The following is a 13703-nucleotide window of genomic DNA, read 5'->3' as shown; positions in this document are numbered from 1 at the left end:
TGGGATCCCGTTTGAGATGCCTATGGTGGAGGCGGTACGGAAGATAAAAAGGTTCGGCGGGCGTCGGTCAGAGGCTCCCTATGCGCGGAGAAGATTGGTATACGAAGCAGCGAGGGAGGAATGACTTTATGCAAAACTTTCTTTAAGTGTCAGATGTTAAATAAATGTATTTGTACGATATGCTTTCTTCTTACTTCTCCGTGATATAAAATGGTCATTTACAAGGCATCAAAGGAACCAAATTATATTTTGACGAAATTACTAAAATCAGAATGAAATGGATTATATACATAATTATTTAAAATATTGGTCGCTTATATATTATATACCATTATTCTTCGCGCAAAGGGAGCCTCTGACCGATATCTACCGAACCTTCTCGTCTTCCGCATTGCCCTTCTGCGGCAGGCACCTCCTCCACCACAAGCATTCCCAAAGCTATCCCAAGGTGTGGTATGCAAAATGGAAATTTATCTGGATCGTTTGATACAATTGTCGTTTGTGGAACAGGAACTCCCTTGAACCCTAGTGTAAATGACCACTGATAATCAAAGGAATTAGGTTAACCAGGAATGATGTAATTAATTCACACATTTTTTACATGTGTGAATTATTTTTGTAAATGATTTCCATACGTCGCTTGACCTTACTTGGCTCCAGGGGTACACGGCAAAACAATCAGGTTAAAAGTTATATCACAACACATTTTTCACATTACTTCGGCTATGAATACTGTATGATGACCACTAAAACAACTTCCCTGTTCCGCCTTTCTTTCGATATGGATGTCCCGCCCATTTCTCAGGTTTCAAGAGAGTCTCCTGTTCACCGAACGCCAAGTATATCAAAATATCCAGATGATATATGCATACCACATCCTGGGATCCCGTTGGAGATGCCTATGGTGGAGGCGGTACGGAAGATGAAAAGGTTCGGCGGGCGTCGGTCAGAGGCACCCTTTGCGCGGAGAAGATTGGTATACGAAGCAGAGAGGGAGGAATGACTTCATTCAAAACTTTGAATGTTAGATGTTAAATAAATGCCTTTGTACAGTATGTTTTCCTCTTACTTCTCCATGATATAAAATGGTGTTGAGGATTATTAGTTTTATCAGTGGTTGTCATTTACAAGGACGCAAACGTTTAACGTTTTATGTCTCCGTCTTACACGAAATTCGCTTATTACTATCTACTGTAGAGCAAAGAGGGAGATCATTATGCGTGTGTATTTTTCCGAATGCATCAAAGGAACCAAATTATATTTTGGGATCACGCTGGAAATGCCGTTGCTACCTCGTAGAAGGGAATCTCGATGGCAAATGTACACTTATCAAGAGATAACGTGGCCGAGCGGTCTAAGGCACTGGTTTTAAGCACCAGTGGGTTCAAATACCGCTGCTGCAAAGACGCCTAACTTCCGAGAAGCGAAAATGCACTTCCAGCATTAAATATCATCTATACGTCAAGAAGATATAAAACTCGTATTCCTATAATTTTTTTTATTAATTTGATATCGTCGGTTGGTGCTTGTTTCAGTTAATTAAGGGTTGTTCAGAATTCACACATGCACGTTGTTAACGTCTGCATTGATGACGTAAGGCCCTGGAAACATGATGACAAGCACCACTGGATATATATACGATGTGCCAATAATAAAATGAAAAGCAAAAAATTCATTATCGGCTCTTAGAGTGTGCTCATATATGAATGCGTTAGGGCTTTGTACACTCTATCAATGTATGCCTAATATTTTACCTTGGTTAAGATCTCTCTCTCGCAAATTTCGCAAAGAAACTGCCGGAACTAGTGGGAACTATGACATGTGATTTTCTCATTCCTGTATTACACAGATCACAAATATCAGATTTTTAAATTTAACACAAGTGAATTCTGGCGACGAATACTCGATGAGTTTTACAATCTTCCTGCTATAAGGGAAGGAAGAGCAACACGCACAACATTGGAAGGGTAGGTTCAGTTTTTCGTTTTGCAAATATTTAATAACACAGTTGTTAAAAAGTCAAAGCAGAACGTTCTTAGCAAGACAGAGGGAATATCCATTAGAAAGAATGATGCAATAGAATCAGATATTGTGAAGGACAGGAAGTCACTACTGAAATCACACGTCCGTGTGTGTGTGTATATATTTATTTATTATGTATGACGAAAATAAACCAAAATGGATGATTTGATCTATTACGGTTTATTATTCGTCCGAAGAGGAAGTCGTGAAGAGTTCGAAACGTCTTGATTTATTTTTATCACTGTGGCTGTTTCCCTTTTATCTTTGTGTACACATTAGTGAGGTGTATGCATGTATTATGTATGCATGTATTATGCATGTATGCATGTATGCATGTATGCATGTATGCATGTATGCATGTATTATGCATGTATGCATGTATGTATGTATGTATGTATGTATGTATGTATTATGTATGTATGTATTATGTATGAATGCATTATGTATGAATGCATTATGTATGAATGCATTATGTATGAATGCATTATGTATGAATGCATTATGTATGAATGCATTATGTATGAATGCATTATGTATGAATGCATTATGTATGAATGCATTATGTATGAATGCATTATGTATGAATGCATTATGTATGAATGCATTATGTATGAATGCATTATGTATGAATGCATTATGTATGAATGCATTATGTATGAATGCATTATGTATGAATGCATTATGTATGAATGCATTATGTATGTATGTATTATGTTTGAATGTAATATATATGTATATAACTTTCTATGTATGTATTAAGATTCTATGTATGTATTAAGATTCTATGTATGTATTAAGATTCTATGTATGTATTAAGATTCTATGTATGTATTAAGATTCTATGTATGTATTAAGATTCTATGTATGTATTAAGATTCTATGTATGTATTAAGATTCTATGTATGTTTTAAGATTCTATGTATGTATTAAGATCCTATGTATGTATTAAGATTCTATGTATGTATTAAGATTCTATGTATGTATTTAGATTCTATGTATGTATTAAGATTCTATGTATGTATTAAGATTCTATGTATGTATTAAGATTCTATGTATGTATTAAGATTCTATGTATGTATTAAGATTCGATGTATGTATTAAGATTCTATGTATGTATTAAGATTATATGTATGTATATATGCAACTGTGAATTATGTATGCATCCATGTATGTATGAAGTATGCATGCATAGAGTATGCTTGTATAAAGTGTTTATTCATGAAGTACCTATGTATGTATTAACCATGTTCGTATGTACTAACCATGTTCGTATGTATTAAATGCTGTATTGAATAAAAACACATTAAGTACTGCACTGAGTATTTTACGTATTTTACTGAATATGTGTATATGCATTAAGATGTGTCATTTAAAATCATTGATAAAACTAATATATTACACATGGAATGGTTTATATACACAATTATTTAATATCCGTCGTTTAAAGATTGTATAAAGTCACTCCTTCTCGTCTTTCGCATTGCCCTTCTGCGGCATGCAACTTCCTCCACCACAGGCATCTCCAACGGAATCCAAGGATTTGGTGTACACATAGGACCATCGTCAGGAACTTTTGATACAATTGGCGTTTGTAAAGCAGGAAAGTCTCTTAAAACCTGAGAAATGAGCGTGGTATCCATATCAAAAGATACGGGAAAGAAGGAAGTTTCTGCGGTGGTCATCGTGCAGTACTCCGATCTCAAGTAATGTGATGAAATGTGGATTGAATTTTAACCTGATTTTTGCCCCGCGTATCCCCGAATCAGGTAAGGTTAAGCGAGGACGGAGTTGTTTACAAAATGTGTGAAGGAATTACGTCATTGCTGTTTGACCCACTTCCTCCTAAGGTCAGAAAAAGAGGAAGACTGACCTTTATTTTCTCGGGTATACCCATGTCAAGTAAGGTTAAGCGATGACGGAGTTGTTTACAAAATATGTGAATGAATTACGTCATTGCTGTTTGGCCCACTTCCTCCTAAGGTCAGAAAAAGAGGAAGACTGACCTTTATTTTCTCGGGTATACCCATGTCAAGTAAGGTTAAGCGATGACGGAGTGGTTTACAAATTATGCGAATGAATTACATTGTTTAACCCAATTCCTTTACCCGTTCTTACTAAAGTCGAAACAAATCATAAAGGTTATCAGAGGTCGCTAACAAGAAGAAGCTTTTGCATGCCGATGACAACTGGACAATCTTCTCGCCACTCTTTCATATGTAAATTTAATTAATCTGGAATAATAACAAATAAACAATAACTTCATGCTTGAGAAAAGTAAATATCGATTTGCTTAAATGCATATCTATTTAAAAATCATAAAGTTTTATAAATTTACTCCTTCCTCTCTGCTTGTCTTCCGCACTGCCTCCATCGCAGACATCTCCAACGGGATCCCAGGATATGGTGTGCATTTAGAAACAATTGGCTTTTGTGTAACAAAAAACTCTATTGAAATCTGCGATCTTAGAAGTTTATAATATGCAATTAATAATGGATGGGGATATACCGGAAATAACTCAAAACTTACAATATTCATCTATACATTCCCTACTTCTGAAAAATATCAACGAGAAAAAAAAAAAAAATACAAGGAAAGATGAGTAAATTAAAATTATCACTCTTTTGTACTACACTAATATATTTCACAACACAGCACAGGACGCGAACGATGCGAGCAAGAGAGATCTTAAACCAAGGCAAATTGAGTTCTTCATCATAGCTTAAATATACGCGAACTGACGATATCAACCTAATATAAATGATTCCGAAAGTGTTTGTTAGTGTTTTCACTGGAAATGAAATTTATTTCGTTTCTTGGAGTATCTATAAATATTATTCTAGGCTCAGTAGTGAAGTGCCACAAGCTCTGGCAGCGGTGGCATTCGAACCAACGCCTCCGAAGAGACTGGTACCTAAAGTTGGCACCTGTTGATAGGTATAACAATTACAATTATGTCCCTAAGTTTTAGGGACATAGTATTGAATTCCACCATAGATAAAAGAAAATGGATACTCCATTTACGTCAGTGAGAAAAAAGAAACGTTGAACTATTTAGATATATTTTTATTCTATAAATATATTTGGTTCTTTTGAAAAAAACGGACGTAAGAATACGCAGAATTTAGATTTCTATTCCATTTACAAATATAGTTTTTAATCTCAACTATCTAAGCAGTAAATAGTAATGGTTGAATCCCGTCTAGACCATTCCATTTAATTTATGAGTTTTATTAACGGTTTTAATCGACACCATATATCATGTAGCTTTCTATATATTCATTATTCAATCCCTATTCCAGTTTTTGCAATTTCGTCAACAAACCATAACAAACTTCTAATCTCATACGCGTGGGTCATATCATCACTTAAAAAAAGTGATTCTTCTCAGCATCATTTCAGCATCAATCAAACCATGTAACCTGTACATTATTAAAATATGTGTAGTAACAGTTTTTCTATTCCGGTTTTGTGTTGATCAACTTCAGTTAATTACATGGCGTGTTATTCATCAGCGGTGTAGTAGAGAATGTGTAATAAGCTCTTACTGTGATCCACAAACTAATCATTGTTGCGCTTTCTGTGCTTGCGTGTGATTATACGATTAAGCAAACGTTTTCATACATACAAGCTTAATAATATTTACAACATACATACTTAATATACACAGTCATACAAGCACACATAGTAATTCATACATACATACATACTTAATGCACATGCACATATTCAATACAATACTTAATACACGCATATGTAATACATACATACTGCATCCATATATGCTTTATGCATATATATATATATATATATATATATATATATATATATATATATATATATATATATATAAACATATGCATGGATCTTTTGGTACAATTAGCGTTTGTGGAACAGCAACTCTCTTGAACCCTGGGAAACAGAAGTAATAATCATTTAGAAAGAAACGCGAAAGAGGGAGATTACTACAGTGGTCATCGTATAGCATTTCCACCTAAAGTTATGTGAAGGGAATGCAATGTGATTCGATCTTTAACCTCACTGTTTCACTGAATGAATATAAATAAATTATATCAACTTAGAAGCATATGCCATATCAAGACTATGTAATGAATTGAGATATGCCAGAAATAACACGGATATAACACAAAAACTTACAACAATATATATCTGGATATATGTGTATGTGCGCAACGTGAACAATCCTGTCATAGGTCAAACCAGCACTGACTGACGATATCAACCTAACATAAATACTTGAATGAATATAAGGTTTATATCGTAGGTATATATTTTATGCGTTCTCACTAGAAATTATTTATTGTTTCTTGGAGTATCTATAAATAACATTCTAGGATCAAAGGTGAAGTGCCACAATCCCTGGCAGCGGTGGGATTCGAACCCACGCCCCCGAAGAGACTGTTGCCTAAAACCAGCGCCTTAGACCACTCGGCCACGCTACCTATTCGTGTGCAAAATAATGCCACCTTATCAAATGCTGAACTGCTTATATTAAATGTCATCTTGCGAAAATAAATTCCAGCTTCGCTTTGCTATGCTCCCTGATATGCTGATTATAAAATCAAGAAAACGATTGCTTTCCTCATATTTTACCTTTTATTTCTTTTCTCGTTGAGGATATTCAGAAGCAGGGGAATGTGCAGATGAATATTGTTGCGTTTCATTTTTAATTGCATATTATAAACTCAGATTTCAATAGAGTTTTCCGTTCCACACCGCATCCTGGGATCCCATTGGAGATGCCTGCGGTGGAGGCAATGCAGATATCTCCGACGAGCAAATACGTGTAAACACATCATGAATAACACCAATAGGTGTGCACAAAGTAATGTCATCCTTTGATACACTTGGCGTTTATGAAACAGGAACATCTCTAGAAACCCGAGAAACAGTCGTGATTTCCAAATAAAAAGAAACGGGAAACGGAAATTACGTAGTGGTCATCAGACAGTATTCCGACCGGAAGTAATGTGATGAAATGTGACGTGATCTGACCTTTAACCAGGTTGTTTCAATACCCAACCCAAAATCAGGTAAGGTTAAGCGACACATCGGAGATAATGATCTGAGCCACGCTACCAAATAATTTGCAAAGTATTTGCCATTTTATCAAATTATCCAACAGCTTATATACTGCCTATACTGAAATGTTATCTTTCGAGAATAATTTCAATTCATATCTATCTATCTATATATATATGTATATATATAAATGGAAAAAAATCACACACATGCAAAGAAGCAACAGAAGCTTAACAAAGCGCGAACTGACGATATCAACCTAATAAAAATAGTTTTATATCTTCCGAAAGTACCTGGCATACACAAATATCTTGTTCTTTTGGGGAGAAAATGAAGTAAAGTCACGTAAGAACACGCGGAATGACGATTTCCATTTCTCTTTCAAATGTAATTATTAATCTCAGCTAATTCTGCAATAGATAGAAATAAACGAATCTCGTCTAAGACGGAAACAGGAAATAAAGATCAGTCTTCTTCTTCTTCCGACCTGTAAAGGAATTGGGTTAAAGAGAAGTGATGTAATTAAGTCACATAATTTGTAAACAAATCAGTCATCACTTACCTTACCTGATTTGGGGATACGCGGGGAAATAATCAGGTTAAAAGTCAAATCCATATTTCATTACATTACAGATCGGAATGCTGTACGATGACCACCGCAGCAACATCCCTCTTTCCCGTTTCTTCTGATATGGATATCAAGCCTTTTTCTCATGTTTCAAGAGACTTTCCTGCTCCACAAACGCCAATAGTATCAAAAGATTCTGACGATGTTCCTTTGTGCACTCCATATCCTGAGTTCCCGTTGGAGATGCCTGTGGTGGAGGCGGTTGCCTGTCGCAGAAGGTCAATCCGGAAGACGAGAAGATTCGGTGGGCGTCGGTCAGAGGCTCCCTTTGCACGAAGAAGATTAGTATACGGAGCAGAGAGGGAGGAGTGACTTTATACAATCTTTAAAAGACATATATTAAATAAATTTGTATACAAACCATGCCATGTTTATCTTATTAGCCTTATCAATGGTTTTAATCGACACCATGTCTCACCCCTCTACCAATTGTTGGAATTATGCCAACAAGCTAATCTAATGTAATCCTAATACGCTTTGGTCACGTTATCAGGTGATGCAACTTGCACACTTATACACTCATACTTATACACTCATACTTATACACTCATACTTATACACTCATACTTATACATACATATTTATACTTACATACTTGTACTTACATACTTATACTTACATACTTGTACTTACATACTTGTACTTACATAAGTATAATTACATAATTATACTTACATAATTATACTTACATAATTATACTTACATAATTATACCTACATAATTATACCTACATAATTATACTTACATAATTATACCTACATAATTATACTTACATAATTATACCTACATAATTATACTTACATAATTATACTTACATAATTATACTTACATAATTATACTTACATAATTATACTTACATACTCGTACTTACACACTCGTACTTACACACTCGTACTTACACACTCGTACTTACACACTCGTACTTACACACTCGTACTTACACACTCGTACTTACACACTCGTACTTACACACTCGTACTTACACACTCGTACTTACACACTCGTACTGACACACTCGTACTGACACACTCGTACTTACACACTCGTACTTACACACTCGTACTGACACACTCGTACTGACACACTCGTACTGACACACTCGTACTGACACACTCGTACTTACACACTCGTACTTACACACTCGTACTTACATACTCGTACTTACACACTCGTACTTACACACTCGTACTTACACACTCGTACTTACACACTCGTACTTACACACTCGTACTTACACACTCGTACTTACACACTCGTACTTACACACTCGTACTTACACACTCGTACTTACACATACATACTTACACATACATACTTATACATACATACTTATACATACATACTTATACATACATACTTATACATACATACTTATACATACATACTTATACATACATACTTATACATACATACTTATACATACATACTTATACATACATACTTATACATACATACTTATACATACATACTTATACATACATACTTATACATACATACTTATACATACATACTTATACATACATACTTATACATACATACTTATACATACATACTTATACATACATACTTATACATACATACTTATACATACATACTTATACATACATACTTATACATACATACTTATACATACATACTTATACATACATACTTATACATACATACTTATACATACATACTTATACATACATACTTATACATACATACTTATACATACATACTTATACATACATACTTATACATACATACTTATACATACATACTTATACATACATACTTATACATACATACTTACATACATACTTACATACATACTTATACATACATACTTATACATACATACTTATACATACATACTTATGCATACATATTTATACATACATACTTATACATGCATACATATGCATACATATGCATACATACATACTTATACTTATACATACATACTTATACATACATACTTATACATACATACTTATACATACATACTTATACATACATACTTATACATACATACTTATACATACATACTTATACATACATACTTATACATACATACTTATACATACATACTTATACATACATACTTATACATACATACTTACATATACATACTTATACATTCATACTTATACATACATACTTATACATACATACTTATACATACATACTTATACATACATACTTATACCTACAAACTTATACCTACATACTTATGCATACATATTTATACATACATACTTATACATACATACATATGCATACATACTTATACATACATACTTATATGCATACATACTTATACATACATACTTATGCATACATACTTATACATACATACTAATACATACATACATATACAGTACATACATACTAATGCATACATACTTATACATACATACTAATACATACATACATATACATACATACTAATGCATACATAAATATACATACATACTTATGCATACATACTTACCCGGTACCGGCCTCTCATCCGAGGGGTGCTGTTCGCGCGAGAAGTTGCAATTGTCGCCTGGAGGTTACTGCTGTGGCTGGGCACGGCGGCGGGTAAGGACAAAAGCCGAGTCAGCACCAGCTGACACACGTTAGCGAGTCGGCATTAGTCGGCACAGGCCGGGCTCCCCTCATGGGCATAGCCCGGGCGAGGCTCAGCTTCGCATATCGGACTTATATCCTTATACTTATACATACATACTTATGCATACATACTTACACATACATACTTATGGATACATACTTGTACTTCCCACATACATACTTGTACATACATACTTATGGATACATACTTGTACGTGCATACATACTTATACATACATACTTATGGATACATACTTGTACGTGCATACATACTTATACATACATACTTATGGATACATACTTGTACGTGCATACTTGTACGTGCATACTTGTACGTGCATACTTGTACGTGCATACTTGTACGTGCATACTTGTACGTGCATACTTGTACGTGCATACTTGTACGTGCATACTTATACATACATACATACTTAATACATACATACATACTTAATACATACATACATACTTAATACTTACATACTTAATACATACATACATACTTAATACAAACATACATACTTAATACATACATACATACTTTATACATACATAATACACACATACATACTTATTACATAAATACATATATAAATACTTGATACGAACATACCTATTAATACCTAATGCATATATACATATATATGCATAATTGATATATATGCATGCATACATAATACATATATGCATGTATATATGCATAATAAATATATATGCATGCATACATAATACATATATGCATGTATATATGCATAATTAATATATATGCATGCATACATAATACATATATGCATGTATACATGCATAATTAATATATATGCATGCATACATAATAGATATATGCATGTATACATAGATACTAAATTATTTTTATATACATACTTATGGAATTTATATACATACATACTAAATAAATATACATACATACTAAATGAATATACATACATACTAAATGAATATACATACATACTAAATGAATATACATACATACTAAATGAATATACATACATACTAAACGAATATACATACATACTAAATGAATATACATACATACTAAATGAATATACATACATACTAAATGAATATACATACATACTAAATGAATATACATACATGCTAAATGAATATACATACATACTAAATGAATATACATACATACCAAATGAATATACATACATACATACTAAATGAATATACATACATACATACTAAATGAATATGCATACATACATACTAAATAAATATACATATACACACTAAATAAATATACATATACATGCTTAGGCATGTATACATACTCTGTGCATGGATACATACTTAATGCATGTATACATAGTTCATATATATCGATATCTCATTGTTATAACGACGGATTGATAATCTAACGCCATAACAGTCTTACGAAACACAAGAGAAAAAATAAGATTTTTTATTACTTCACCCACAATTTATTAATTTTGAATTTTACAAGACAAAATAAACGTTGTTTTCTTACTGTAAACGATTTATGTTAACTTCTCGTTAGATGATTTAATACGCTGATGCATTTTTTGACATTTCTTAATAAACTCTTAATATATCTCTTAATTTTTTTCCTCGATTTTCATAAACACTCGCACACACACCAAGAGTAATTTCCTTTCACAAAGGTGCATTCTGTCCACAGGTCAAAGGTCAAATCACAACACATGTCATTATATTAATGTAGTAATATTTACTGTAGAATTATCTGCGTTTTTTTTTTTTTTTTTTTTTTTTTTTTTTTTTTTTTTTTTAAGGATATCAGACCTTATCAATAATTTGGTAGTTCATAATAACGATATGAGCCTAATTTGAATGCTGACACAAATCTTCACGTCTTCTTGAAATGATCATATATATCATATTTTATCACTGGAAATGCCTCTTAGCTTCTCGGCGTATCTTTTTACACCACAGTATGATAAATGTGCCTAGCTCTTTATTGGATAATATGATCTTGTTTGAAACCAAAATATGAAGTATCTTTGTCTTTCTTTACAAACATTTTTTGGTAATCTTGGGGATATGTCTCGATAGGGGAATTGGGTTGAAATATTACCGAGATCATATATTCATTCCTTTTGTAAATGGCTTCCATACGTCGCTTGACCTTACTTGCCTGCAGGGGTACGCAGCAAAACAATCAGGTAAAAAGTCATAACACAGCACATTTCATCATATTACATCGGATCAGAATACTGTACGATGACCACTACAACTTCCCAGTTTCGAGTTTCTTTCGATATGGATGTCCCGCCCATTTCTCAAGTTTCAAGAGAATCTCCTGTTCCCCGAACGCCAAGTATATCAAAATATCCAGATGATATATGCACACCAAATCCTGTGATCCCGTTGGAGATGCCTGTGGTGGCAGTACGGAAGATGAAAAGGTTCAGCGGGCGTCGGTCAGAGGTTCCCTTTGCGCGGAGAAGATTGGTATACGAAGCAGAGAGGGAGGAATGACTTTATTCAAAACTTTAAATATCAGATATTAAATAAATGTGTTTGTAAGATATTCCATGTTTTCTTTTTTCTTCCCCATGATACAAGATGGTATTTGAGGACTATTAGTTCTATCAGTGGTGGTCATTTACAAACGTTTAACATTTTCTGCTTCCCCCTCACACGAGATTCGTATATTGCTATTTACTGTTAAGTGGGAGTAATAACTGCATTATGAAGATAAATGAATGTCTTGTAAATGACGCACTGATAATCTTTAAAATCTATTGATTCACACATTTTACACAACTACATCGTTGCTTGACCTTATCTGAAACACACCGGTCAAACCTCAAATCACGACACATGTCATCACATTGCTTCGTATCGGAAGTTTCTCATTTCCGTTTCTTTCTGACGTTACGCCCATTTCTTGTTTCAAGATACTTTCCTGACCCACAAACACTAGATGCATCAAAAGTAACAGCTGATATTTCTTTGTGCACACCACATTCCAGGATATGGATATCAAAAGAAACGGGAGAGAGGAAAGTTACATAATCGGATAGTATTCTAACCGAGTGCTGTGAGGAAATGTGACGTAATCTGACCTTCAACCTGGCTGTTTCACCGTGCAACCCGAATCAGGTAAGGTTAAGCGACAAGTTGTTTACAAATAACTGAATTAATTTCGTAGCAAATTATTTAATCTTATTATTTTGTCTTTCTACAGTCAGGAGAAATCTAATTTTTGGATTATTTCTTAGACATGATTAATGTAGTACTGTACTGTATTTACTGTGGATTTATCTGACGATATGAGCTTAATTTGAATGCTGACATCAAGGCAACGAATAAGTGTTAAAATCCCTGGCAGCGGTGGGATTCGGACCCACGCCTCCGAAGAGACTGGCTCGGCCACGCTACCTACAGATATTATAATATTTAACA

At 33.7% G+C, this 13703-nt stretch overlaps 1 non-coding gene across 1 annotated transcript; it reads right to left on the bottom strand.

Moving 5' to 3' along the window:
- Positions 1–6401: 6401 nt before the first annotated feature.
- On the bottom strand, positions 6402–6483 carry Trnal-uag. The gene has a single exon. It is a non-coding gene; the product is annotated as a tRNA-Leu (tRNA).
- Positions 6484–13703: the final 7220 nt, after the last annotated feature.

The sequence above is a fragment of the Penaeus chinensis genome, chromosome 24, assembly GCF_019202785.1.
Source record: "Penaeus chinensis breed Huanghai No. 1 chromosome 24, ASM1920278v2, whole genome shotgun sequence".
In the NCBI taxonomy this organism is placed as follows: Eukaryota; Metazoa; Arthropoda; class Malacostraca; order Decapoda; family Penaeidae; genus Penaeus; species Penaeus chinensis.
The sequence above is the reverse complement of the archived record's forward strand: the minus strand, read 5'-3'. Positions and strand labels throughout refer to the sequence as shown.